At 44.3% G+C, this 26448-nt stretch overlaps 1 protein-coding gene across 7 annotated transcripts in view; it reads left to right on the forward strand.

Annotated features, from left to right (window-relative positions):
- Window positions 1–26448, forward strand: part of LOC11176012 (protein couch potato) — a 158625-nt gene that overhangs the window by 16986 nt on the left and 115191 nt on the right. Inside the window, exon 1 of one of the 7 annotated variants that reach the window (XR_009764757.1) lies at window positions 15738–15784. The exons of the other annotated variants lie outside the window; for them this stretch is intronic. The gene's annotated coding sequence lies outside the window, so the exon portion shown is untranslated. Of the gene's footprint in view, window positions 1–15737; window positions 15785–26448 lie in introns of those variants that run through there. 7 annotated transcript variants of the gene reach the window in all.

Below are 26448 nucleotides of genomic sequence, written 5' to 3' on the forward strand. Positions count from 1 at the left end.
GCAACGCAAGCAAACAGAGGCCTCGCCAGCCGGCGTCTCAGCCCGTAACCCCCTTCAACACATCGTGTCCCTTAATGTCTGCTTAATGCACTTTTGCGATAGCAGCAAATCGTTACACACTTGCTCACCTGTTTCACTTTCACGGCCATCGTGGCCCTCCCCAGTAGGTCGAACGCCGATGCTTAGCCCAAGCTAATGCAAATCACCTGGCACCAGCATCAGACAGGGTGGCAATGGTGAAGCCTTCGCTAGATTGCGTCCCACTCCTAGCAGCCCTATCACGTTTGGCAGGCTTTTGCAACCTACCTTTCGCACATGGGCGAAGGTCTTCCAGCGTTGCGTTGCTTCGCCCGATTGCGCCAATTTTCATCTCGGATAATTAATAATCAACAACCGATGATTGTGGGAACGATCTTAAATCTCGGATCTTGCCGACGAATCGCGGCTTAGAATCGTGTTTCTACGCGTGTTGGGGTCTCGACAATGTTCTACGTGGGGTGGATAACGCTGCATTGCATTCAGTGAGACTGTATGCGTGAGCGTTAGTTCCCGCTGTGAAATGAAACGAGATCAAGATCAGGGGTGGTGTGTTATTAGCGTCAACACTGGCAACATTCGCGGTGCATGATCGCAGCAAAGAGAATTCCACTAGAATCGCATCATTCTTTTACAGGCTGGAGCGAAAGCGAAGTTACGCAATTTTGTAGCCGCAGCTTCTGCTCGTATGCGATTGTGAGGGCTCGTTTTTTTACTGTTGCATCGTGCTGCGGTGCAATTATACGGGGAACAATGCATGCTATAATGTGGGTGAAGAACGGTAGAATGAGCTTCGCCACTAGCCCGGCTACAGTTGCACACGCTTGATCGTAGAATAACGATCGCACGGTGAGGCTTCACCTTGATCGAAGCATTAGTATTTAGAACCAGTCGCCGTGTTGCTTTTGTGACGTTTGATCTCGGGAAAGGCACAACGCAGCCTTGAACGCAATGGTAATGTGAGTATGATGGGAGAACAAATTGTTTTTATCATGCCCCGGGGAGGAGCATCTTGCGTGCCTGACCCATACGCATGCGATACGGTGGAAGGCGGCCTGCATGAAGATTAATTCACTTAAAATGAACCTAAAAGCCGGTCGGACACGTTACTTCGTTAAGCATTCAACCCGTATCGCGAGGGGCAGATGCAGAGTGTGCTGTTTCGCTGGGAGTCACAGTCGTAAAATTATCTTCCTAATGAGCGTATGATTGGCAGGGGATGAGTCATTTTAAAGACTACAGTCTACTGGAAGAGAGGTTTTGTATAATACGCATTGAGAGAGAAAAGGGACAGTTTGTGTTTTTTTTTCAAAAAGAGAGAAAGAGAGAGAGAGAGCGAGAGCGAGAGAGAGAGAGAGCGAGAGCGAGAGAGAGAGCGAGGGAGATAGAGAGAGAGAGAGAGAGAGAGAGAGAGAGAGAGAGCACGATAACAATTTTCAAGCATTAGTGAGCTTTTGTTTGAGACAAAAAGCATTGTTTTTTTTATTTTGTGTTTTTTTACAATAAACATTCTGAAATTCAGGGATAAAATAACATCTTATCCGAAAAAATAGTTATATTCTTTACTAAACACGCCTCTAATAGCAAAGACAGCAAAAAAACCAAAACAAAAGATTGCAAGAACAGTTCTGTGTGCAGCTTAGGCCCCTTCGTAGCGGTGAAACCTCGACATTTGATCGAATAATTTATTCCAACTGCATTAGTGCGTCCGCCTTTAGCGTAGGTAAGTGAAACAGCTGCTGGAAGTAATTGACAATTGCGGTGTATGACCGTGCACATTATAACCATGCGGTGCGGCAATATTTATGCTTTTCGTTTGATGGTGTTTGTATCAACACTCTAGTGAATGTGTGGCGGTGCTGCATCGATTAATGGTTCATTGGAACGTTACGAGTAACAACTACAATCACAACAAATTGTAAAGAAATAAATCTATTCCTTCTACGTAGCGTTTACAAACGATGTATTTGTAGACTTGTATTTTAAAACTCCTCGACGTTAGGAAAAACGTATCCAAAATAACAACCACGAGCCTGTTCGTACATTGAGCAGACCTTCTCTTGAATGACTTCAATGATTCGCCTATTTTCCAGACCATCGAATCAGAAAATTTAGAAGGCTCAGCCAGGCGAGTGGTCTTCTGTCGGGCGCTTTTCTTGCAATCATTTACGGACCAGCAAACACCAACACAACGCCGGCACATTCACGTCCAGTTGGCTCGATTGATGTGGTTTCGATTGTTTCGATCGGAATGTGACTAAGATTGTCAGTGTGTCAGTATGTGTGTGTGTGTGTGTGTTTATGTGTGCTAGCAATTGCTGGATGATTGAATGTGGGTGATTTATCTCCGTACATCCGCAAATCAACAGTGTCATAGTGATGCAGGAAGCAGCTTAGCAATGCAACTTTAGCTCATTATTATGCGCAGGGGAAATACCGACCATCAGAGGTGTTTGTTCTCGATCTTGATTTATGTCCTTCGTGCTCACTAATCTTGGCTGGTTGTGCATGAAATATGATAATTATACAAGGTTAAAAAGGTCTATAACTTATTAATGATACAATCACTTTTCGTCACTTTTACTTCGTTTGCTTTGCTTGAAATTTGTCAAACGTTTTTCAGAAATAAATTTCATCACAACTATTTGAGTACATCCTAAACGATCGAAAACTGCGACATCTACTACACCAATCTGTATGTCATACACCGTTCCATATGGCGCCATTATTATTGCGTCGATTATTACGATCGTGACAGCTCAACATAAAGCGATCTTTTGTTCATTCGCAAGCCGTCATGCGTAGAGAATGTGTACATTCTTCTACACCAGTGGGTGAGTGACCCAGACATTCTACTGCTGCTTGGGCAACGCATTTGAAGGGCTTTTGGCAGTGCCGGCGGAGATAGAGAGAGAGAGTGATAGAGAGGAGACAGCGAGTGAGTTTTACAGCCGCGCTACAGCGATCAACCGAAACAGATGGTAGAACAGCAACATCGCTTGAGCATGTACATACTTCCCCACAACGTCTTACTTCTCAGCATGCTCGTCTTGATCGTTTCCGTTCGTTCTCTTTCTAAAACCATCACCAAATAAGCACGCAGCAGCAAAGAAAGAGAAGAGTCTAACCCCTCTCGCCGTTGATTCTCCCGTGCCTACCGCAGCACTTAATTAATGTTAATCATCGCAATCATGCTGGAAACAATTCCACAATTAGCTTCTTTCTGCTCTCGCTGCATGCTTTTCATGCAAACTGCGATCTTCAAAGTAAGGTACAGACGCACACTGTACTGTATCCATCTCTAGCAGCACATACATTACGATCTGTGCTGTCATGTGAAAGAAATGAGCTTTTTCGTACGGGTTTTTTTTTTATTTATTTCTTGCACCAGCGTTGATTAAAAACACATTTTGCTGGAACTAACCGTGTTGTTTCTCTCGTGTTAGTGCTGGTAATGTTTTCTCAATGTTTTAAACTACCGATTTGATAACTGTTTGGCATTGCAGCAACCCTTTCCTGTATGGGCTTTCGTACAGTTCTGAAGTCGCAGAAGACACAGAGTTTGACTTTGACGGCTTGCTTCACTTTGAGGTTTGCGTGGTGCCGCCGCAAAGGCATTCAGTATGAGAAGCATATATGTGTGTATGTGTGTGTGTGTGTCTAATGAGCCAGTTCATTTGGAAGCCGTGAAAGACAGTATTTGTTTTAAAATTAAGCTACTTTTTAAGGCGAGTTCTGTTTGTTTGGGTGGTAGAACGGCGATATGGAAGTTTGGTTAAAGCATTTGATAATTAAATTTGTACAACCTTTGCGGAAGATCGGAAGATTCATACGAGCATTGGCAGTTATTGTTTCTTACTGTATGCCTTTTTGGTTCAGCTAGTCTCATAGTATTGCATTGAATTGCTGGTTTACATACTGGTTTTACAACAACATGTCAAAATATTACAAAACAAGGTCAAATGACTCTATTCCAACTACTTCTTGGGTCATGTAATACTTTTCCTTTATGAGTGTATTCTTAGGCTTCCTGAAACTCCGCTTCCACGCCAATCAATTCTAAAAGAGTTCACCGGGAAATATGACACGAAAGGAAAAAAAAAACTGGACCTCAAACAATTCGCACAACATTGCGAACTGTGGTCGTTCTGTTTGGTGGGGTTGTTTTTAGGAGCAAGTTCGTGAGAGTTTGGTGCAAGTTTTTCCAAACAGTTGGGACAGGCAAGGCATTTCACAACCATCATGTCGTCAGTGCAGGTATGTTGCGATGGGACCTAGAATGAAACGGTACCTCAAAAGAATCCACATTTTTCCTAACAGGAAACAGTAGCTCAAGCCTAGGGGCCGTGAAAACCATTCTAGCTTTACAGACTCTTTTCGTAACTTTTGCTGGTGTATTCTCGGGAAATTGTCGACTGCTTAAGGCGGAGTTTGTAGCTACAGTAAGGGCCGGGGGCTTTCTAGCGGCATGAACCGTTAGTTTGCGTTGCGACATGGCTTGTGCTGAGCAGTGCTTAGGCTTTACTCGAGTGGCATGCATCTTGAGGGATGTTTCAAGGTTGTAATAATTCTTCAGCTACTGGCAAGAGCTACCGGAAAGAACAACAATTTCTTATATTTATAAACTAATGATGTTCTATTCCAAGAAGCCTAGAGGATGATTTTGTGTAGCACAATTATTTGAAGTATCTTCTTCAGAACAATATCATGGGTGTGGGTAAGAAGATTTGAAAGTTTGAAGTTCAAATGCAGGTCATTTATGCAGTACATCAACATGAAAGTATGGCTTTGATCTAGAATGTTTTACAAAATGCCATTAAATAAGAATGGTATGCCTAGTTTTGGTCAAATTTATTTTTAATATTTTCCGAACCTCTTGCACTGTACGGCTTCCGAAGTGAACAAAGTCGCCCAAGGCTGCTCGAGTACAATGTAGAAGAAGAACACCACAACCTGGTTGTTAATATTTTTGCTACCTTTATACTTGCTTTCTTGTTGTTTCCGAACGACAAAGCAATAGGAACAGAAAGCCATCACGGCCCTGGCTGGAGGAAATGGGGATGCTTACGAAATTTGATCCCTTTCGGTGCGGTTCGAAATACTTTGTTGGATCGAACGACATGATATCGGGTGGACGTAGCTCGCGCCATTTATTGATAAAACTTTTGTGCCAATATTTTATGCCAACACCCGATGCTACCTCACACAAGTTAAAGAGCTAGCCCGTCTGGGCAGGGAGGACTTTTCTGTCTACCACCATGTCTACCCCGCCTTTTCGAACTTCGGTGATTTATGTGAGGTTATTGAACGAACAAATGTGCTGTCCTGCTGTACGGCAGCAGACAAGGTGCAGGAAAATAAACAGTAATGCATCGAGGTAAAACACGGTATGCAGAATAAAACAACAGATTATTTATTGTGCAAAACTGAGCGGAAAAAATCGTATATAAATTCCATAATCAACAACATTACCTCAAGTGCAAATCGGTGCCAATAAACAAAAATGAAGCAATCCGGCGCGGCCTCTCGCAAGAAGCCAAGCTGTGCCTGTTTCTGTGTACGCTCTTAAGTGCCTTTTGCAACACCCGGCCATAACGATATGCTTTAGCTGCGATACGATTTCGGTGCCATGCTGTCGGCAATGGACAACAACAGAAAAAAAACTGGAATATTTTGAATGAACGTGAAGTGTCGTCCTTTGTCGGGTGGTTTTTATTTCTTTTTACCGAACCTCAACAACCCTTATCGTGCGCTGAGAATAGAATGGCAGAGAGAGAATGGAAGCGAGAGAGAGAGAGAAAGAGAGAGAACGAGTGAGAGTGTAGGTTTTTGACACAACCTCTTTAACACCTCGCCGCCCTTGTTTTTATGGCGTGTCAAAACAGCTTGGCAGCTCAGTACACTGCTGAACGAGTCCTTGTTGTTCACTGGTAAAGGGACTGCAGTTTTTGTATTGTGTATTTTTGATTTATAACAACTTTTAATAGAAAACTAATAAATACGTTGAATGTTAAATGCTAGATGAATGATTAGCAATACCATCCAAACGATTCACAAACCACAAAATCATGTTGCACCACGTGATTGCTGGCAACCCCAATCGGTTCAACTTTTCCGCTGAGTCAAGTTTGCCAAACTAATGCCTAGATCGGAAACAATGATCAAATATTAGCACATAATTCGATGTCATCCAAGACAAACTGATGCAGCCCCGACCTCATCGACAGCTTGAGCTGCTAAGGAGAAAAGAAAAACAAACAGAAGGACCAGAACGAACACAAAACCAAGCGAAGCAAGCAGGACGGTGGGTAAAAAACTTATCCACGAATAAATCTGTCGCAGCATAATCTCATCGCAAAGGCAAAGGCAATTTGTGGGAAACGTCTATTCGGTACAGCTACAAAAAAAAGCACGGACACCACAAGAACTCCGACACACAAAAAACAAACTCTCATTAAATCCTTAGTTTCTATCAGATCCGCACTAGAGCCCAGTGGGAGGGGTGAGTATCGAGATGGTGTTCCGCAAATTGTTCGATAATGTCACACAAGTTTGCTGTGCCGGTTTGGCATTCCAACTTCGAGCCACTGTCAAGCCAAGAATTTGCTGAGTCTAAATTGCATTCAATTTTCGTCCGGATAGGTCTCGCGCTCTTGCAGCCTATTTTTTGTTGGCTGCTGCTTTTGTGTTGGTTGCCCGCCCAGAGAAGCTTCCTGGTCGGTGCTAGGGTAGCCTTTGCGGTTTAAGCATCGCTCGTCCCGGTTGTGTTGAATTGATTTTTTTTCTCGTCCCGAAAGCCCAAAGGACATTTGGATTGCAGTGGAAAAGGGAAGGAAAAAAATGGATTCGAAACGAAATCGGTCAATCCGTTTCGTTGGTTGGATGTTTTCTCTAGTTCTTTTTTCGCTTCCTTTTCAGCATTTCAGATCATTGCTGCAGTCTTGCTCAGCAGTGCAGTGCTTGTCTGATAGCGTACTACACTGCATTGGACAACTTGTTCGCAAACTGTTCCGAGTGCAATCGTGTCCTTCTGTTCGGAAGAAGCAACTTGAGTCAATTGTCCCTTTCTTGCTGTATTTAGTAGCTCCGTGTTGAGCAGATTGCTTTCTCGTACTCCCAGAACCCGGTGAATGGGTAGCAGCAGGAAGAACAATATTGTCAACCGGATTGTCGCGATTTATTTCGACAACTCACCCACTGTCGAAGTGGAAATTTGTTCCCCCGTTTATAAGTTGAAGATGTTTGCGGATCGCGAAAAATAAGGGGAACCCGGATAGAACGGTCTCAATTAGAACGAAGCGCAATTGGCTTCAAACTGTCAATGGGACAAATTTACCATCGCGTGCAAAAAAGCGCACCAATGTCGATTGGGGAAGAAAAGGGAGCTCCTAAAAACACTCTGAAAATGTCCTTTGCGTTCATTTTTTACCGTGGGGTCAACTGTGGTGCCAACCGTGAATTGTCGCTTAAAGCACCCTCGAGGGCGAGGGCAAATAGTCACCGCTGAAGCACCGGAAGTTGGACCGGAATGGCATCGAAGAAGGGAACGCTCCTCGAATGCCGGTCCTACGAAACGTGCCGAAGGAAGAAAGCTAACACCGGAATAACATGATACACGTACACGAAGTGTACTCTGGGATAAGGTTACCGTATCGCCGACGACAGACACCGGTAGCGGTGTCCCAACATCCCGACAATAGCTCAGTGCCGCAGGGGGGGGGGGGGGGGGGGGAGCGGGTTTGTCTCTTCAGTCGGTTGGTGTTGGAATCTGGCAGGCCCGCGTAACACGATACTGATTGAGCGTATCCTTGAAACATCCGCCTATTGGATGGGCGGTGACAAGTGGCGCTCCGGTGCTTCGGAGGTCGAAGGTTTTCGATTGCGACTTTTTCGGAGTGTTGTACACTGTACGACTAATAGTTCGAAGAATGGTGAATGTTGGTTGTTATGTATGCTATTTCTTGGTTGGCTTTAACAATGTGTGAGCTTATGTTTTAGGGCTAAAAAGGTGAGGGCAATTATTGATTTGAGTTTATAGTTCTACATAAAAATAGTTGACAATTTGTCTAGGTAGTATCTTAACCTTCGATGATTTCAAATTTATTACCTTTTTGTAAATACTATTCAAAATTCGTAGCAAATATGCTAAAATATTCTATCGTAGCTATAGGTTCCAAGGTGACTTGAACCTAAACCTGCCTCAGCCTGCCTGAACATGAACATACTTAACGGTTGACGTCCTTTCATCACTATTCAGCAAACGGGGTAATCCATACAGACGCGGACATCTACATGCACACGATACGACATGTTGCTCAATCAATTTTCGTTCTCGTGATGTGCCTAACTTTCGGGTCGATAATGAAAATTCGATTACCGTTCCAGTCCCGCAGGTCTGAAGGGTGAGCGGTGGGCGAAACTACCGAAAGGAAATTAGGAATATTGGATTTTGATACACCGAAACAATCCCTCGGGAGTAAACGGGTGGTATGCGGTATCCGATTAGGGGTAGTTTATGTTCTGTGCTGTAGTTTTTTGTTCCATTGTGGAACAAAGAAAATAGGAGCAAAACCATATAGAAGAAGGATTTTTGCACGTTCATCAGTTGGTTCATTGTTTGCTCATTGGTTGTTTTTGGTTTGATTTAGTGATCGATTAATGTTGATCGTATTTGTGCATTTTTATAAACCATGTTTAAGGACAAAAAAGGACATTTTTTCACATTTAACTACATTTTTCTGGTTTTGTTAGTGACTCAAACACCAGCAAATTCCCAGTGACAGTTTCGACTGCTTTAGTCAAAGTCTGTGCTGTGGTATTATTGGCTTTGCTACTGCTACCACAAAACTTGACCAACTCCTCTGGGACAAACGGCCCTTACCACGGTGGGGCAAAATTTCGTTTTCGTGCTGTGGCGCCGTTTCTGACTCAGCGAGCCAGTGCAGAAGCCAGCATTTTTGTTTTACGACCCCCCCCCCCCCCCTTCTCAATGCTCCCCAAAGTGAGGGGGGAAAGGGAGCGAATAGCTGATGATGATCAAAATGAACGCAACCGAGAACGTGGTGAAACTGGACGCTGTGCCCGAAATGGGACTCCATAAATTCGAAACAACTAATAAATAAATGATGTTACGCCAGAATGATTATTCTCCCGGGAGGCTACGGCAGCTAAGGCAGTTCCCGTCCATGGTAGACCGTAGAAAGAACCTAAAGAAAGCCACCGCTTTCGATGCTTCTCGTTTGTGAAAGGTTGAATGTCGCGAACTTTGTCAGCAGTGTGACAGCTTTTAACCTCCATGGCGAGGGCAACCAAAAACAGAAAAACAAACCTGTGAAGCCTGACCAATGGGCTTTCGGTCGGTGGGTAGGAATAAAGTTTTCACCTGTGTGTTTGTGGGTTCTTTTATGCCTACAATTTAATCTTAAGGTGAAATGAGCCAAAAATTAGACCCTTACCTTCGTGCACGCTAGCTCGTAAAATGTTACATAAACAGTCTTTGCTGTACCGACTTTATGTAGCAAATATTAGCTTTTTATATATTTTATTCATAAACAGTTTGAATGTATTTTGCACGTTTAAGAATCCGTTTCAGTGTCATTGAAGCAGTAAAAGCTAAACTTACTTAACAAGAACCAGCCTCTCGCAGCAGAATGTCGTCTAGGAGACCTTGGTTTGGCAAACTGTACATTAACATTTTCCCTTTCTTGCATCCCACGTGCGACTCCACACACAAACCACCGCACCGAGAGGGATCGGTTGCAGCTGCATAGTTGCAAAATACAGCTCTGCCTCTGTTGCCGCCTCGGCAGCGTTTCCTTTTTCAATGCTGGACATTTCCGGCAGCCGGGCTTAACGGGGTACGCACATATATGACGACGGTGACACGTTTCTCCCTTTGTAAAGACCGACGCACACACACCGAGCGGTGATTTTTAAAATGGCAAACACGCCGCGTTGGTGTACGCTCAAATGCAACTCAACAGGCGTACGCAAATCAAATAGGCGTAAGAAGAGGGATTATTCGCGGTTTTGTACCGCCGTTGCGGCTAGCCTGACATCTAAACCGCCACATGAAAACAATATAAAAGTTAGTCTAAATGGTATGCACTGTTGGGACCATTTTTCCACATTGAAAAGCAAAGAAATACTTTGGCGCTTGAATTGCAATCGTCCAACACTGTTTTATTTATAGTCAGCACACGCTGGGTGTGCGGCTAGTGCCCATTTGAAGGTTAGCAAACAGCATCCCACCCTGAACGTGGGGCCATTCTGCCCATCGGTAGGTGGTATCGTTGCTCCACTCTAGAATGCTTCACTGTAAAACAGTGCAAAGGGTGGTTTTGTTCTAGCTGGAGCGTGTGGGAAATCATCATCGGTAGCTAGAGTCATACGAAATGGATGGATCGAGAGATCGTTCCGTGCTTCCATTCAACTGTTGGATCTGGTAGTGGGTGGGCTGCTTTATAGGCAGTTCTATCCATACGCACAGTGCTGGCGCGCAATTACTCTTGTTATGAAACAATATTTATTGACAGACGGGTTGACATTAGCGCCTGTTAGTAGTTGCGTTCGGTTCGATCCATTCAGATACACGCCTTTTTTTAATGACATTAATGACCATTTGTGTTGTGTCAAAGATGGGCTGATGGTTAAGTAATTTGATGTAATTAAATAATACACCCTAGCCTGATCGCTTTTAGTGAGGTTGTTGATGGTGGGCACGCAATAATGGAAAAGTATTGCCTTATTAAAGCATTATTTCATAAGAACAGAAAGGCTTCCGTTAAAGTACCTTGAACTCAGTAATTTGTATCGCCTCCAAATGTTGCAGTGTTGCGTAACAAATTAAAAAGTGAAATCCCTTTCGATCGTGTTATTTAATCCTTTTTCTATTCAATGCAGCCCCCCCGCAAAATCCAGCTTCGTCCAGTGTTGGGGTATTGTTAATGATACTTTCACTATCCTTCAGCTCGAACAAAGCTTCTGCCCATGTAACACAAATCCTGCCCGAAAACGCCGGACCGAGGCCACTGTATTGAACGAAAAATATCATCTAACCATTATTGTAGCCCAAAAATATATATTCCTGCCGGCTTCGGAATCGATTCTTTCTGCCATTCTCTACGAATCAATACCATTAAGGGTTGGGAGGTTCAGTTGTCCAATGGTCCGTTTAAGGTTTGAGCTTTTACGTTCGCTCCCCGGCCCGGAATGGTTATCTGATATTTCATCGAAAATAATTGGGAACTCTTTCCCCGTGCCAACGGTGGTCCTTTCGTTCTTTGATTCCAGCAAAAAAGTTTGCCCCAGCGCTGGCTCTCAGTGAAAAAAAAGGAATAACAACCGTGCCACAGGAATTTCTACGCGGGTGTGTGAAAAAAAGTGGAGAAATCTTTAGCCGATAAAAAAGGGGGAAAATTCGAGCCAGGTCATACGGGATATCTTATCAACCTTGGCTTGGGTCGGTTGAATCTGTATCGTTGGCATTTCTTCGGAAACTGTGCAAAACCTTTCAACCAAGCAGATCACTTTTCCTCAGCGAATTATACGGTAAGGAAAATTCCAGCAAAAAAGAAAGCGATGAATAAATCCACATACTTTTTTGCCAGACGCCCACAGTTAGATAAACTTTCTTCAAACGCCTTACAGTCCGTTTGCGATGTTTTTTAATGCTTGTCAGGATCAGCCCGAAATTGTTATTTTTAATCGCGAAAGCTTGACTGTATTTACGTAACATTAGTTTACTCATGAGGCAGTTATACTAAGGGTTTGGGGGGTTGTGTTTGTGTGCGTGACAGCCCAGGAGACGATTGCATGTGGCGACAGCATGTCCCAATCACTCAAAAACTGAACCCAACCGAATGGGCGCCCATGAAAGCATGCAACTATACAAAATAGTGTGCCAAGTCTCGCTTCCATAGCAACCTGACCCCGGCACAGTACAACCGATGGTGTGTGTTACGGTCACCTAAGCGACTACACCAATACAAACTTATCGAATCGATTCAGGACCAAGAGAATCGAGAAGCGATCAAACCATACAAAGAGCGAGGACCGTCCTTTCTTCGGTACGTCCTTCTTGTGCTGAGAGAGGACACAAGGGCACCACAGCGTAGCGTACTAATACAGGCTTAGCTATCACACTGTGTCTGGTTGGGATGGGCGGGTGACTGTTTCACATGCATTATTTATCGTCGCTTGTTTCATTCCGCCAGAACGCCGAGAGGGCCGGGACCTCCGGATGTGTTTTATAGGGGACGAACACGGTCGAACAGGTTGGATTAATATGTACCCACCTGGTAGAGGAAGAGCGCTACTTCATACAACAATGTTGTGTATTCATGCACACGCCAACATACATACGCTTTTGTGGTAAATGTTTTGTGGTGAAGTAGGTATGCAGTATACGCAGATTGTGGGCATAATTTCAGACCATCGGTTAGGAATCACCAGCAGCAGCGGGTGCTTTCAGGATGTTCAACATTGCCGATGTGTGGTATCTTGCAATACTTGGGTCTTGCCTCGATACTTCCATTCTCATTTAACACAATCGTCCTGTTTGTGCCTCCAAGGCATGAACATTCATACATCTTTGCGTTGAACAGAAGAGCACGCCGGTGACGAAAAAAAAACACTCCTGTTAAGCTCTCGGGCAACAGCTCGATACAAAGACTTGCCATTATTTGCATTGGACGGTAAAACGATAACACCACTTGTATGCGCCAGGCAAAGGAAACTGAATGCATAAATGTTTGATCAACTTTCTTGCTCCGAAAAGCGATGAGTAATGTGATAGTCTTCGACAAGCGTTTTCTGCGACCGGGCTAAGGGTGGTTTTGAATCCACGTGTTGCCATTTGGAGCCACCTTTTTTTCGTTTTCTTCTACCATGCCATTTCATGGTGAGGAGCTTACCAACTGGTCCGTCTCTCTGAATAAACTGAACTCCAAAAACGATGCGATGATCTGCCATCGTGTATGGGCGCTTGATGCGGTTCACTCTCGCTTTGTCCCCAGTTGACCATTCGTAAACAGGCTTAGCATTATCGGACTGGCGAGGATATGCTGATTGGTAAAGCAAATCCCCTGTGAATAGTGGATGTCGAAGGCATCCAGTAATAGACATACTACCATGGTCCATGGTTCATTAAATTGAAGTAGGGATTTTGCCGATGGGATTCGAGGCTCGATTTTTGTGCGTAGTTATTTTCTACTGTATCGGTATCATCATATTCAAATTTGATTGTTCGAGAACACTTCTGATGGAGTCTATGTGTGTGCGTGTGCAAAATGGAGCTTTATGGCGTTTTTTACTCTGAAGCACCATTATGTTTTTCGATGTAAATCTTCAAAGAACATCGATCAGGATGAAGCAATTTGTTGAGTATCGAATAAGACATTTTCCTTATCCTAACCTGCTAACAGATCTGCCGGTGGATATCGATGCTGAAAAAGTTCTTCCCTTTCGGGAACACAACAATGCCTTAAAATCTAATTGAGGGTAAATAAGGTAGAAAGAAAATAATGCGCAGACTAACGGCAAATAGAACGGCACCGAACGACCGGCGTGCGCGATATAATAATGGATTCAAGGCAGGTTTTTGCTTTCGTTAGTGTTTGATGTGAATTATAGCGAAATCTTTCCCGCGTAGTTTCGACCCACTGCGATTGGTACGTGTTTCTTGTTCGCAAACTAAATTATGCTCTGAGACGGTTTCGACGCCTTTGCAGGTTTGCTCTTTGCTACCGCTTCTACTACCACTGCTGATGTGGGTGTTAGGTGTTGCTGTTCGTCCGTACTGCATCCCTAGACATTTTGCTCGAATCCACCGTGCAAGGCAGTGCAGTTCGTTTGTTTGAGCCGTTTTTTTAGATCTTTGGTGTGCGCGATTTTGGCGTACCGGGCGGTACGTGTTTTTCGTGCCTTGAAACGAGAAACGTAATTAATTAGTTCCATTACCGATTGCTTTTTTCTGGTTTCGGTAGAGAGAAAAAGAGAGCAACCTCTGGCACGAGATGCCTGTGGATAATGGGCGGAAAGATGTAGCCAAACCACTTGCTTTAAAAGTTCCAATTTTGGCCAAATTTCGATACAATGGAAGAATGTGTTGGTAAAAAGTATCACTAAAAGAGATACTTTCACACAAAGGAAACCCCAGCCTCTTTTTCTCCGCGGAAGACCAAATAAACGAGAATAAAATGAACAACTAATGCATTGTACCAGTGGAACAGAACCGAAACACACACAACGCAGCAATCATTACGAGACTCTTTTGTCCTCTTTCCTGATTACTGACGATTGCAAACGTTGGTCCAAAGTATGCCAGTGCTAGCCTTTTGGCTGTATTCGAATACACTGCGTTTGATCAAATCGTGCTCTTAATTTTATACACGACTCCCTGCGCCGTTTTGCCTTTGTCGCCGTCTGCTTTCCCGTTCGTTTCGATACAGCTGAATAAATCCGCCGGATAAGTAGAAGAGTGGCGAAAGATTGTTGCTTAAGTCGTTAGCATTTCGGAAATTAAATAAAACAGTTCCGTTGATTTAGTGGAAGGTAGGGAGTTTGTCTTGCCAGTACCGTTTGCAGTTAGATGATTCGCTATTCGCCTGTTGGGTTTAACGATCGGTTGAAGATTCTTCGATTGCCTCAGGTCCTTCTATCAATATTTTCATTGCTCTTTGAGTATCGTTTGTGCGAGATAGTCAACATTATTTCGAGAACCAAGCTAGTTTTTGCAAGATATTGATAGAATCAGGAATATAAAACATATCTGATTGTTGAAAAATAATGTAAAAAATAGTTACAAAATGTAGAATAACGATTATTCTCATGAGTACCAGAACCTATCTCACAGACGTCCCGGATTAAGAGTATCACTTCCTACCACTAATAAACGACATTACCTGCTTTTCGATATCTCGACATCCTGATATTTTTCGCATCTCCAGGGAATTTTCGGCTCACCTTGCCCTTTTTCGCACTCGGTGTGATGTTATCAATGATTTGGGTTTGGGAACGACACTCGAAAAAGATGTATGAGCTAAGGGTAGCGTTTACCTATCCCAGAAATAGATCGATAGCAGACAACTAAATAGAGCTTAGGTCCCAGTCGAAAGCCTCTCGAATACGGTACACAGACAGGCCTGCCTTTTTTTAAGTAGTTGATATAGATACCTCTAGCAGATAAGCCGTATTTATTAGAACCACAGCCAGAAACTGTACAGAGACGAAATATTCAATAGCTTAGGAAGGGGGGTGTGTGTGTGTGTGATGTTGTCCCTACATAAATTGAGATAGTCAACCGGTTGCCGGTGCGAGTTCGATAGTCGATCCGTTATTGGCAGACTTTCGGGATCGTTAACACCCTGGTAACGGATGAAAACCTCCGGAATGAGTTCGACGTTGCTCCGATAATATTGGTATTTTGGGGATTGGATTGGAAAATTGAAAAATTACGGTGTCGTCGAGCCCGATGCCGATGTCCGGCACAAAGGCTTTGAGGGTTGTAGTTGCTTGGCCATGGTGTATGGGTAGGCAAGATGGCACCCCTTTACCGGATAACAATGATCCATTGGCAATGGGTAGTGCTCTCGATGGATTTTCCTATTCAGAAGAGAACTTGACTTGAGAATGAAATTAAAGATTTAGTTAAAGTGATGGTTGAATGTTTTTAATAAATATCGTTTTTCTTATATTTTCAGGTATGTACTTTAACCAGTGACTAATAACGGTTCCATTATCGGTGCAAGTAAGTTGAAATAGTTCAAAGTTACAATAATATCTGAACTATGTTCATAATCTTAGCAGTATGTAAAGCATTGCTACAAAAACTATGACACGCTTACACTCATGAGCAATTGCAACACGCAACCAGTCCCAGCTTGTCGCGTGTTACCTACTTGCAAACCACCTGCACTTTAACGATTCCAACGTACAGCACACTGCAACCAACACAAGAGAAATCCCTCAGCTCTACGAGAGAATGCATGAAACGTAACAAAAGGTAGAGCAATTCCATATTTACCGTTTCCGGTTCGGTTTGGCCATTGAAAACGGGAGAAAAGCAAGATCCACCGATCCACGTTCTACCAACCACAAAAGGTACACGTGATGACCTACCCGTACCGAACAAGCACACATCTAACCAACTTCCGGTCGGTTGTGGTGGAGCTGCACCCCCGAGCGATCGTTACAATGGCCAATTACTTGCGGGTTAGGTTCTCTGCTGTTGCTGATTGGGTTGCGTTTCAGCGCTTGAAAAAAAAAAAAGAAAAACCACACGAAGGGTGGCCGAGGTTGCGAAGAATTCCATTACACCTGCCAATCACTGGAGCGATGATGTTGTTGGTAGGAGTTTCTAATATAAACAAAACTCAATATCACTTCAATTACAACAGTTCAACTACACTACCACGTCTGTTTAGTTGGGAAATGCCACGACCTGATTTTATCTTCCTTTCGCCGCCCTAAAGTGCATCAGTGCGCTATTCGCACCTTTTTCCCACTCAAAGTCACGATTCTCGATAGTGGTGCGGGCTTTGCAAGAGTGGTTCGGGGGATTAATTTTCAATTTAAACCACACACCTGTTCCCCTTTCCTGTCTTCGGCCGTGAGTGTGTGTGTGTGTGTGTGTGTGTGTGTGTGTGTGTGTGTGTGTGTGATGGTCTATTTTTATAATGCAGCACAACGAAACGAAATTGTTCTTCTCACCTCATTGTGTTTGCTGCGTACTTTTCCGCGGCATTCAAGTGATGTGCTGTGGAGCGTTCTGGAAAGAAGTGGTGCGATATTCTTTCACTTTCCATCAGTGGAGAAATTAGCGGGATCGGCAGTTTGTTTATCGTACCACTGGCGCCCACATGGCGCAATTTGTGGTAGCATGCAATGACTCAATTCAAGACTCTGCACACCTGCTTCGGTACGGCCAAATCCCGATCTGGCGAGCTCTTTAATTAAAACCATACCCACAAGCTATCGGGGAATGTACGTACGTTTGAAAAATCAAAATGAAATGAAATGAAAAAATGTACAATGTACATTCAATTGACCATGACCCGATAGGATGTGTATCTTCCAATTTCAGCGCTCTGTACGGTGCAATAGACTGTAACAGTGCCGATTGTTTTACCGCTGATTTTTTGCACAACATCAGCCAACATAGCTGGTAGAGTCAATGAATTGCCATTAGGAAAGGCTGCAGAAGGTACAATGAGCACCGCCAGCAAAAATGGCCTACAAGATCCTGTCAGTCACTGAGCCTCGGGGTGTATGGCCTTCCCGTAGCTCCATCGAGCCACCACCATCATCATCATCAAGCGATTCGGACATGGTTGAGCGGGCTTTGGGTAAGCCCTAGCCTAAACAGAAGCAACAGCGCAAATACACATTCCTAAACACGAACCATATTTGCAACACCGGCAGCATGATGGCTGATGGTGTCCGTCACGGACCATTGCGCTCGAACGTCGACGGTTGGCCATAGCGGGCAACGAACGGAGATGAGCTTTAGTTGGTGCTCTTGCTTAACAATTAGCTGTAAATAAACCGGCAAAAATAATTTGCTACCTTAGTTCTGGTTATCAAGAATGGAGGAATAAATGCGAAAAGTTTGAAATTATAATACAAACATAATCTCACAATTATCGTAAGCATCATGCAAACCCTTTTTAGGCCCTAAACCTTAAACACTGTTTTATAGTTGTTCTTTCCATGTGCTTTATTCTTTGTTACATAACTCTGTTGAACTCGCTCTATGTCGGTAGGTTTTTTTTAATATTTGCCCAACCAGTACGTGATCTGCATCGTTGGCAGGATTAATGGTTGGGAGAGCCGTTACATGGGTGTTTGCTAATTGCTATCACTCAATTTGTCACACACGCCACACGGGGGAAGGGAATACAGAAAGTGTGCTAAACACAACGGGCACGGGCATGGTGGGCATGTTTCATCCTTGAAATTAATTGAAATTCAGGGGTAAGAGTGAAAGAGGGGCATGAAAATAGAGAGAGACAGAGAGTGAGAGAATGTATGCGTGTGTGTAAAAAAACAAACGAAAACAAAACAGTTGCAAATGCTGAAAACTGGTGCAAACTGTAAGTTGAAATGTGGTACGGTTGATGTGTGGTTTTCTAACCAATGCAAGGTAGAACACATTTTAATTAGTTTTCCTTGTTTCGAAACGCACGCGATTGTGTTTTTAGTTTTCGAAAGCAGTAGTAACGCAGGTGAGCCAATTGGTTTATTGTATTGATAACATACTTCCGAGTCGATTTATATCAGCTTAACGAATGTTCAAGAATTAGTACATAATTTCAAAACTAAAACGAAACTCAAGGATAAATATTTCAATATTTATACAATATTTTTCAATTGAATTTCAAAACGAGTGTTAGATACCATTGATCTAACAATGGTATAACTGCTTCACCTTTGCTTCAGAAGGTATTTCACAATCATTGGTTATAAATGCTTGTTTCCGTTGCGAGCGAAACCACGGAGTGTTGAGTCCGTCCCATGCAACACACCCATCGAGCGTTCTACCTTCATTTCGAATCCATTTGGTCTCGTCCGTAAATCCGCATTATGATGGCGAATTGGCTTTTGCACAATCTCCGACCATTCGGTACATTCGGTCAGCTCGTTCCCGATCCCGATGGCGCCAATGCGCATTCGTTAGTGACCGTGTTTCAACGGAGAAAGAGCGCTTGGATTTAACAAACAAACAAAAAATGCCAATACGCAGCTTCGTTTTGTTGCGGAAAGGTGTAAAAAAAGGAAATGCTGCAGAGGTTGATTCATGGATGGTACTGTGCAAATGCTAGCCCAGGTGCTGGATGCGGCAGCTTGGCAGGATGTTCAAAAGTGATTCCAGCGTGATTCTGTCTGCGCTGGACAGCGTGGCTGCACTCTTATCGCGATTCTCATTCGCGTCCCGTTCTATTTCTTTTTTTTTTTCATGGGAAAACGGAATGCTTCCTGCACAAAGCTGTCGGAATCCATTTTTGGGGAAAAGCGGTGGAGATCCCAACCAGCCAGCACAGTGCAGGTCAGCGTACTGTCTAGTTGTGTTTGAAAAATTGCTTTTCTACGACCAATGCGAGCCAGCATCATTTTGTATCACCTTCGCACGATTTTGTGGCAGTTAGGCAGGGTCAGAAAAAACAACAAACGATTTCTTTTTTTTGCTGGATGAAAGGAAACTGAAAAATATTACATTCATCCTCAGGATGGGAGGAAAACTCTCGACTTCAACCCCGACGAAATTGCTTCAATAAGTCTGTGCCCGAGTTTCGTGGATAAATGTACCTTCTCCTACGAAAATAGCTCAGAAAACTTGTTGAAAAAGAAAAACAGCGAAACGCTCTAGCGTTTTGGGGTGAAATTACATCAACAAATAAGTAAATATAAAAATGTACACCGATTACGTCCGTTACCGGCGACCGAAGGTAAAAGGGGTTTTTAGCAATTTTCCACCATTCCACTAAGGGGTAGAGAAATGGGCAACGAAAATGCCAACACAGGCCCTCGTGGCCACAAGAGGCAACAACAGCAGCACACTGTGGAAGCTTAACGAACGCCGGCGGAAAACGGGGAGAAAAAATCCTGCCGTGTTTGAAGTCCATTTTTCGCCCTCTCTGCTCTATTGCGTGGGAGAGGGTTGGGTATGCGGGTGAGAGCATCTGGGAAATTCAATGATAAAACGAAACGTTGTACACGAACCCAAACGTATCGCACCCGGAACCGGTTTGGAATGGCCCCCGGGAGGGCATGCGACCTCCAGCGTGAATGTTTATGCCGTATGCCAGAGGATCGTATGCGTGCATGAGGTGTGCCTTTTAGAATTACCACACCAACCTTCCCACCGGCATCCCAGCCCGTGTCGAGCATGTTTTCCATCGGTTTTTAACGTAGGACCCATTGGAAGAATGATCCTTTTTTTTGCCATGCACCATCGACCGACGGTTTCCCAATCAAAAAGTGATTGATCGATAGTGCCTTTGAGAGAAGCGAGAATGTAGTGTCCGATGTGGGCAGGGGGTTGGGAGAAAAGCCCCAAACCGGGAGGGAAATGAACGACCAGCGGAGGTTCGAACAGAGCGCCGGCAGGTGAGCAGTGTGCTTGCAGTCGGTTCGTGTGGCGTGGTTGATCGGATTGAGAGCTTTTCTTTCTTTTGTGGTCCACCGGTGCCTTCCCTTTTGTGCGACTGTCTAATCAATATTCGTTCATTGATTGAAAAGACAAGGCAAATGGGCCGCTGGCAGGTGCGAGGAAAATCGGTGTTAGGAGGTAAATAATATCCCTGCGTGGCGAGGCAGGCGAAGGAGGGGGTTTGGGTGAGGAAAATTAAGCGCCTGCTGCAAGGAAGCAATTTTCATCAATCGGGAAAGCTTGCGCTGGGAAAGCGCGAACGAAGCGAATGAATGGATGAGCGTGAACGTCGCACCACATCGAGCGGACCGAGTCGGCGTGAAAACCGAAAGTGTGTGCATCGGAAAATCGATCGCAAAATAGTTACACCCAGCTACACGTCACACGAGGTGGGAAATGAGCAGAAAGGTAACACTGTTGGCTGACAGTAATGAAAAAACGGCTGCGGTAAATGATACACCGGTACACTGCTTTCGGGCGGGGTCGCTTTTACTTTAAACAGTTTCCACGAATCGAGAATGTAGACGATTGAAGGGTTGATAACACACTCCGAGCCGTGTTAGCGAAGAACGCTGCCTGTGCGCCAGATTGGCGGTAAAGCGTTACGGTGCGATTGATTCAATCAATGTGCCACGGGAAAGGGTTTGTAGACACCTCCCAGTGTAGCCCATCTAAGGGTGGACGCTATCGACAGCCAGGGTTGCTGGGAAAGAAACGAGGAAATGAAATTAAATCAAGCTACAAGTAAATGAGCATGTGGAGCAAATGAACAGAGGGATAGCATTTTCCAGCGAATGGTGATGAAAATTTAAGCAACAGGAAGATTGCAATTTTTGCAATCAACGTCGTCGGTTGTAGCTCGTTTTCTACCATTTCATCGCTGCCAGGGCTGTGGAAGATCGACCAACGTTTGGAGAGCATATACACTGGGGTAGTGGCAGTGAGTGAAAGTTGAGTGCATAATTCTAAACAACGCTGTATCGGGTAGAAGATTAAAATGAAACTAGATTTATATTAGTCCGTCGTAAGTGGCGAGCAAACGGGAAACTATTTTAATCTAGAATGCATCAAAGGGCAGGGAGTGGGTAGATGATTTGTTTACTCCGGTGAGCGTGTAGACGGAGCAGCTCAGATGTCAGCTTTTCTAACGACAGATGAAAAAGGGCGACGAATTTGGGGTTTGTTGTGCAAAGTTACCTTCGAAGTGTTCTAACAACTGGTTTGTGTTTAAGCCAAGAATTTGATTTCATTAAAGTGACAAATAAGCGTTACATTGAGGCAACTGGAACTCACATTATGAGATTTTCATATGCGTCAAAACAAAAGCAACACCCACAGACGAGTTTTAATTCTACAAAAATAACCCAACTCTGTAGGAACCGTCCACGAGTCAGGGTGTAACTTGAAAGCTTTCTAGCGTGGGAGTTTTAACGCCTATTTATAAAGGACACCCCTGATTTTCATCAACAAAAACGCCCATTCGTCCATTTTGATCCATATCCCGAGAGCATGGCGTCCACATTTGGATCATCCACTTGAACGACGGTCGTACAGACTGAGTCGAGGGTCGGGGCCATATTTTTGATAATTATCTTGAAGGACGTGGGAGAGACTGCGTGTTCCTGCGTGTGTACGTGTCCCCGGTGAAGGGTTTTACATGCCGTATATTCATTAACCTTCCACACGTTAGGTGGCTTTCAGCCAAAATGTCATCGGATAGAAATCTTTCACTGTCGGTGGCACTATACACCACCAGAAGTCTTAATTAAGGACCCTTGCTTTTTCTCTCCTATCCATTAGTTTTGGGGTGGCTCACCATACCACCGGTTCGACCGGTTCGAGGTCCCTGGAAACGGTGTTTGATAGAGAGCAACAACATGCATAAAAAAACTCCTCCTCATTCATTTGTGCTTTCCCGGTAAAGCATTTCCATTCGTTTGCATTTGGGCCTTTGACCATTAATCAAGTCGAGCATGCGATGGAGCAGACCGTCGCCGTTGATGAGCCGTATGACACATGAATGCGTAAAGCCAGGCACCCAGGGTCCATCGGATGATTGGGTGCAGCGTCATCATTAATATTTTGTTACTTCATCATCCTTTTATGCTTCCTACCTGCGCCTCGTTTTTCCTTTCCCTCCAAACGGGTGTATGTTTATGTTTGTCTCGTTACTTTTTTCTTTCTGTGAGTGAAAATTTCCAAAAAAGGCCCATCGCTGTAACGGCTTCTAAGGCACAAAAACGACGACGTACCTGATCCTTTGGGGTGTGCTGTCTTTCATCCCCAAAAAGCGGTCCGTGTGCGTGTCGCACCGGGTCACCCTTTTTTCCAGGACATTATCCAGCACAGGCGCAAGCCTGTGTTTGCTTCCTGTATCGTGCCTCGTCAGCAGCAAACGAAGCGATACAAAGATACACACCCGTACCTACCCAAGCACGCATACCAAACAACAAAAAAAAACTCCAAGAATCCTTTAACCAAATGGCTTGCGCAAATACCGGCGACTGGCAAACCCGAGACGATGCCGTCGTCGCTTTGACGGAGCCGCTTGCTCACCAGCTCACCAGATGCTGAGGTTTTGCAGAGGGAAAAAGCGGGTGACTTACCAGTCGCTTCAGCGACTACACAAACAAATCCTGTACGAATGGGCCGGCAACGCACGCCATCACGTACGCAATTTCTAAATACGCAAAGGCGCACGCCCACAGCACACAGTGCACACGTGTGATGTTTCGCAATCCCAACGGGATTTACAGCGGAAAAGTGTAACCAGGGCCGCTTGTTGCTCTGACTGTAGAACCGGCCTTTTCAGGCGTCTGTTGCGTATGTTGGGGCTTCGTCTTGCAGAAAAAGGGGCAAAGCTATTTTTTCTTCTTTTATTTCACTCCAGAAAGCCTCCGTACGTTCTTGGTGCGGTGAGTGAAATATAAATACACCTAACGCCAGGTTGTCGCTCCGGCACGTAGTTGAGTAAATATTTTTGAGAAGCTTCATCATTCTGCCAAACCATCGTGAGTTCACATTTCGGATGCGTACTAAGCACATACTGACAAAATGGGCCATATGGAATCTCACCATCCAGAAGCGCCTGGAGAGAGGGTGGGTTGAGAATCCCATCGAGAATGGAAGAAATGATGACCACGTTAATTGAGTTAAGCAAATAAAGCCTCCGTTACGTTCCAGCCCGGCGGCTGCTATCGATGAAACAATATTTATCAATCAAATTCAATTGAAAGATCATCAAAGATCAAATGTAAAGAGAGACGGAGGAGATGGGTGGGCAAAAAGTAACACCCTCCGGCAAATACAATTACCAAAGAACAACTGATCTCGTCTTGAGCGATGACTATTGTGGCAATTCATCTTAACACCCAGCAAGGAAATGGGACGTAAAAAATCGTTTGAAATAGGTTTTTTGTTTTGTTTCTAATGCTAGTAAATGTGGCTTACAGCTGGTACAAAAAGATGCTCATCCCACGCTTGTTGCAATGTTTCACTTAAGGCTAATTCATGATTAAGTTTTATGTTCACTGTTTGGTCTGCATTGCCGGTTTGCGCCTGAGTGATATAGGCTTGATGGATTGGTAGATATTTATGTGATACTAAGTAATATAATGATTGCATTGTTGCATTTCATATTGGATATTCCCTTTGAGATATTATTTCAATTATTATTTCCTCATTGAACTTTACCGGTACCACCGTTACAAAGGGTGCAGTAGAGGAGACAGAGCAGTGGTGGGCGAATAAAATTGAATGGACTTCTGACACGCATCCAACAGCCAAACCTCGAGCGATATACCGTGTACGCGTGGGGTTGAGTCCTTTCACTGACAGACGTACCTATCAACTTGCATGTCAGAATCCATTATCTCTCATCCTTCAGCGACACACGTCTACTTCATTTGTCAATCCTTCCATCGTGCATTCAGTCCAATTGCTTCACACATACACGCTTACACCTGGCTGATCATCCGGCCACCCTGCTCGCACCTGTATCGATGCCAATATCAATCTGTCAGCTCAGGATCGGGTGGATAAGGGGCGTCCTTTTTTTATTTGCTTCCCATTGAATGCGAATGCACCTCTTCACGATGTATTGGATAATCTTATTTAGATTAGTATGGTTATTCCCTACAACTACAGCCCCTATATTTGGGGGAACTGGAGCACACGATACGGGTAGCACCACACTGGGCAAAACTCTACAGCGTGCATAACAAATAGAACATGAGCTTCAGCGCGTATACCACCACCTCTAGCTGAAGTCGTGTGTGGTGTGGAGTAGGGTGCAAAAAATAAAAACCAAATCCCTGTCAATTCGCACAATACCAATAGTCCTGACAGTTCAATGCACCGACGGATGCCAAAATCACGCGCTTTCATCAATCACACGGTACAATTGAGTGTGAGGGAATTGAATAGGTATCTAGAGCTTAGTTCGCTAACGCTGGTCGATCGCGAACATGTCAGCTGGAAGGTTGTTGGAAAGTGGAAATGTTTGTTGTTGACAAATAGACAAGACATTTGACTATTCGATTGCATTGGAAGCGTAATTTAGAAAACAAGTGTATTCAATATTCTTCGTTTCTCCGTTTCAATAAACATCTTTAAAGAAGATTTATGGATTATTCTTCAATTTATAAAACCGAGCTGCTGAAAACTATTTTTATAAAATGTTAGAGGACGTATGTGGGCTGCTGATTTTCTGTGAAATTTTCACAGCCATAAGAGGATCATCCGTGGATACTTTTGATGTCCAGGATACATGATACCGCTCCCGTTTTTCCTGTCCACGCAATGTGGAGGAGAATAAAGACCAGTGTCAAGCTCTGCTGAAACTGAACCACTCCAACAATGGTTACGGTTGTGTCCCGAACGTGATGAGACACACCATAAATAAAGCTTAATCGTTTCCGAGCTGTTGTTTCGGCTAGTGGGTGGGATAGCCAGCGTCCAAGGACAAAGATGAACGAGCAAAAGTTGCAATGTTCGGACTGATTTGTTGCAGAATGTCGGGTGAATTTAGGCACTAATGCTGACGTCTTTCTTCTAGAGCACTGTGACTCACCTGGAAAAATACCTCTAGTTCCTTTTCTACCGTTCCAGGCATTTTGAGTTACAGACGAGACAGACAGTGCAGGATATCAGGCACATACCATTTGCACTGAGTTCTGTGCGTACAACTCTTGTTTCTTTAATAAGAGTATTATCATCGACATCATCCCGCTGCTGTCGGAGTTGTTGAGTAGGACAAATTCCAGCCCCGTCTGCATGCCAACCGGATGAGCAGGGCACCGATGATACTGACTGTCTCGGAGATCATGATGATGGTGTGATGATGATTGTACTTCCGCAAGCGGTCAGCATTGTCCCTCCCTGGCACTAAAAGCACCACTTCCGGGTCTGAGTGGCATCAGTTGTAGTTAGCTCTTTGGTGTGAGGTTGTTTTCATCACCAAGTTGTCGTTCTGGGACAGCACTGGTCAGTACAGTGCGGGCGTAAAGTTGTTCGTACTGCTTGAAAACTGGATGTCGGGGGTTTAATTAGCCACGCGTAGACTGGATCTCGTTTACTATGGAATGACAACATACCTACACGTTCTGTTGGCGTTTGCGTACCAAAGCGGGTACATTCCTGGGCGCTTTGTGATCGCTTTTTTGGGTCCGACTACAAGAAGGCTCCGTTGTGCGCATGGAAGTGTCGCAAAGTGAGCACGCAAATCGGCCTCGTCGTCCATTGTGTACACCTCGCGTGGACTGGCAGGATTTCGTTCAATGTATTCCGTTGATGGGGAGAGGGGAGATTTTGAAGCTGTGCATGAAAGAACCTGAACGCTCGAGCAAAATAAGCGCTGGTAAGCGCGATTTCTTCATGCATTGCTGCACTGGAATGGAGATGTTTTGTCGCGTTAGCGATGAGAAGCCTGTCTTTCATAGCAAAAGAAGCCCGGCGTTGCCTACGTCCTCAGACGGGTACGGGTAGCTGTTGGAGATATGGAATATAATGGAAATAATTCATCCCTAATTAAGAGCAAAGGATGGCAGCAAACGAGGAAGAATGTGCAGCACTGGAACGGTGGCAAGTGCCTCTTGACGCTCGAAAACGAACGAAACGGTCCGGAAAGCGACTGCTAACTCTGTGCGAATCAACGTTAGAGACACATGGTAGAGTGAAAAAAGAAGAGGTTTAATTTTCTTTTCGCAAGTATTTGTACGAGTCCACCAAAGGGAAGGGGGCACTTGTTTCCGGCTTAAACAATG

Source organism: Anopheles gambiae, chromosome 2, assembly GCF_943734735.2.
Source record: "Anopheles gambiae chromosome 2, idAnoGambNW_F1_1, whole genome shotgun sequence".
Lineage (NCBI taxonomy): Eukaryota > Metazoa > Arthropoda > Insecta > Diptera > Culicidae > Anopheles > Anopheles gambiae.